Source organism: Callospermophilus lateralis, unplaced genomic scaffold (genome assembly GCF_048772815.1).
Source record: "Callospermophilus lateralis isolate mCalLat2 unplaced genomic scaffold, mCalLat2.hap1 Scaffold_361, whole genome shotgun sequence".
Taxonomy (NCBI): domain Eukaryota; kingdom Metazoa; phylum Chordata; class Mammalia; order Rodentia; family Sciuridae; genus Callospermophilus; species Callospermophilus lateralis.
Genome location: NW_027514090.1, coordinates 969,079 through 973,296, shown reverse-complemented (window position 1 = coordinate 973,296; position 4,218 = coordinate 969,079).

Sequence of the window (4,218 nt, the reverse complement as noted above, 5' to 3'; positions counted from 1 at the left end):
ATTCTTCCCAAAAGGGGCCAAAAGGGCACATGAAGCCAGGCCCTTTGAGGTCTACAATGTGAGATCCATGTGTGTTTTTTCTCTAACCATGGCTGCCAAGTCGCTCAGATTAAAATTCTGTGATATCCTGGCTGAGATTCCCAGTGCTCTGTGGAAAGTCAGCCTGGGCTTAGATCTCAGTTTCCAAGGGTGACTCTCATGCGTGGCCTCCTAAAATCCCAACACAATTCATGGCAATACTTCTCTGAGGTCAGTTCCAGAACTCAGTCTCTAAGGGGAATCACACCTGAGTTCAATCCAAGGTGGACCCAGTCATCTCTTCCAAATGCCACACAAATGACCGCAATTAAAGCCAAAACACCTCCACATGGCTCTCATCTTCTTCCATATATACACACATCATAAGCACTGAGTGATGATTTCCATGAGGTGCGCAGCCCAAGACAGTATCCAAAATAAGCTCCCTTGCTCCTCATTTGCCTAAAGTCAGGGTGGCCTGGACACCCTTCCTGTGAACCTTGAGTGATCACATAGGCCTGCTGTTAATACTGCACTGATTCTCCAATTTGAGGCCTAGGGACTCTGGGGTTTAGATTCTTTATGTGAATTGGAGACATGAGAAAACTCAAGCACCTCTGGGCTACCCTCTGCAGGGCTTTGAAGAACTCATTTGACCCTAAAGATCCTGATTCTCACTTGATGGGTGTCAGAATCCTTAGAGGAAGGTGAGAGACTTCAACCACAATTACTGCTTTTTGGCCATTTTGATTTTGGATACACAGGAGAACTTTCTTTTGATCCCTCAGGTGCTGAGAATCTAAGCCACATTCTCACAGAGGGCCTAGAGACTGATTCAGACACATCCCTTACTAAAGCAATTAAGCAAAGAGCCACAGGTGATTCCCATTCATGTCCATTTGAAAACTGTTTTCTTCAGGTTTCACAAAGGGGTGGCCTGAGGCAAAGACCTTCCTGACATTCAGGGCAACAGAACAATAGGTAAGCAAAAAGCCCAAAGCAGGGTTTCTCCATTGATACTTTCCTGATCACACTCATATCAGAGTTTTTTGAGATTCTCGCCATTCCCTTCAGCTATCCAGGACATGGCCATGTCACACAGCTTGGAGGTGATGAATATCTTGGACAAAAAACCATGAGCCTATTCTGGAGTGTGCCCAAAATCTCGGAAGAAAACAGGAACTTAAGAAGATAGCAGGTGTTGCCCATCGATAAGTGAAGCCTCAGTCCATTCATAAATTGGGCAGTATGAATCCTGGGAAGCTGTCTACTAGACAGGACTCATCCATTGATGCATATTCTTTTCTAATGTCTACAACCAGGGACACAGTGGGATACACAGACATAGAACACTCTCCTTGTCAAACGACTTACTAGAAACAGTTCCCTGGAAACCAAACAAACCACCATTTCTACCTCTTCTCAGAACATGAGACAAAACCACAAAACCACACCCACAGCCACAAAGACACCTTCTTCCCCCAAGTAGGTCTGTGACTATCCGGAGTGTTCTCTGACTGGTGGGCCATACTATGTTCCAACAAAATGGACTTTCCTGTCTCAGATCTTTTCTCCTTGGCCAACACTTTGAAGTTGTCAAGAGCCAGCAGTGAGCCACTACCTGCTTTCTCAGGAAAAGCGCCTCTTTAGAGCTTTTCTGGCTTTTGGCCATTCTCACATCAGTAGGTACCAAGAATGACTGACTCTGTCCTTGGTAAATCCAAACAAGTGAGACCACTGGGAATGGGACTGGACTGGCTCTGGGCGCATGTCTTCCTGGATTCCATTTTCAGAGAGTTCCATCACCAAAGAAGTGAGGTGAGATCACTTCCTTCAGGAACTGAATCAGATCACTGCCTTGGAAACCTCTTTTGCCGCAGTCTGGTTGGGCACAAAATCACGAGCCACCACACAGCTTGTTGATTCAAACAGCAATTCTTTATTCCAGAACTCACACCAGTCGTCTAAAATCACGTTCTGTGGAAATCCACGTTCTCTGCCCAAATCTACCCCCACTGGGCTTCTGTCTCCAAAAAAATACTGTCGGAATCCCGTGAGAACTCAAGGGGAACTCAGGCAGCAGGATACGCCTTTTTCCCAACATGAATAACCTTAAACCTGGAACCAACCTAAACCCGGATAGTCCTAAAACGGAAAGTACTAAACGCGAATTATCCTAAACCGGGAACTCCCTAAACCCTGATCGGCCCTGGTCCTTGTGCAAGGTCACCTTAGATGCAATGTCACTGCAAAATGTCCTATTTCCAGGAGTCCTTCCACTAAGCAACATGGGGTACCCTGGCAAGGAAATTGTCATACCTACTTGACTAATGGCTCTCAGCATCTCCCCCCTTCTGATTAATTAAACAATAAGCAATGTGGCTTAAGGAACGTGCCTGGTAGGTTGTCCAATTCAACATATGGTCTTACCCATCATCGGAAAACTGACCTTTACGCGTCAGCCTCCTTTCTTAGGTTGATACCACTGCAATTGGGTCAAACCCGTCACTGACTACCAGTCCAGCATATAGCCATACTTGTGGATAGGTCTATGCACCTGTGGGCAGGTGAGGTTCTTTGTCTTACCTCTTTTGGCCCCCATGTTTGGCGTTGGTGCCAGTGGGGGAGTGAGGTTAGTGTGGCTTAAGGACCGTGCCTGGTAGGTTGTCCAATTCAACATATGGCTCTTACCCGTCATCAGAAAACTGACCTTTAGGCGTCAACCTCCTGTCTTAGGTTGATACCACTGCAATTGGATCATACCCGTCACTGACAACCAGTCCAGCACATAGCCATTGGCCCACAAATTTTAGACCATCACTATCAGAAGGGAGGCGGATATAGAAATGTCATGACACTAAGACAATTGACGGCTCTTTGGGAAAAATTGCATCACTGGTGACACCATCAGCAAAGATATGCCAGCACTACCACAATTAACATGGGGTGCGCTGGCAAGGAAATTATAATTGCATCACTGGTGACACCATCAGCAAAGATATGCCGGCATTACCACAATCCGTTGCACCAAACGATAGTTACATAGTCCAGGCAAGTTCTGCAAGCAGTTCAAAGTGGAGGAATCTATCAATATGTCCGTTTCCTCCCAAAGTAAATCGAATCCTTGATTGAGCATTACTTGTTGAGTTATATTCATTGATGTATCAGTTTATACAGTTTACTGTGATAGCTATCATAGAAGCTGTAGTTTGGTTTTATCTTAGTCTTCACCAGCACTAGGATGGAGATGGGAATTCTGGCAAAGATGCTAATGAGACATTATCCTGAACAGAATTATTAAATATAATGAAAAGGAAAGGTGAAAGAAAACAAACAGATCTGTTAACCACCTTTAAAAACAATCCTTAACAGCTGTTTACCTAATTTAACTTAACCATTTAAATCACATGAATAAAAAATAATAATAATTCGGATACATTTTTATCATGAGCGCTTCTCATATAAGAAATATGGACATACGCACATACAGACATACAACACAAAACAAAAGCGTGCAAACAAACATACAACACATAAGAAAATAGTAAAGGCCTTGTAGCTTTACTTAGGTGAAATCTCCATTGCAATGTTTAAAAACTCCACAGTCAAAAAATAAAACTGATCAGAAAAACATTAACCTAGGCTTGTATGAGCGAAAAAAATAAAAAATAGAACCTTATGATGTGGAAAAATGCAATAATTAAATAGCTATTGAAAAAAGCATCCTGGTTAATCACTGTTGCCGATGTAAGAATGGCCAAGCTGGAGTTCTGGATATCAGCTGTTATGGATTTGAGTCAAATCATTTTCTTTTTGATCTGTAGAAATTGTTTTAGTTAATCTCTGTGGAATACAAATCCGCTGCTGTTCTCCCTGTGGAAAAACACAAATAGACCGCCGACTCCAGACAATCACTGTGTCAGGACCTTTCCATTGCCCTATTAGAATATCTTTCCAAAGTAATTTAGGATTATGTACATTTTTTGGATACATATGCCTTTCCACAGCACTAAGTCCTGATGAATCCAAATCTAAAATGTTTAGAGTAAAAAGTGTTTTTTTAAGTTTATCTTTGGGGGATATATACCCCCTTCCAATTCCCTCTTTTTTGCTTTAATAAGTACGTTTTAATAGTTTGATGAGCTCTTTCAACTATGTCTTGTCCCTGTGGATTGTATGGGATTCCTGTTATATGAGTAA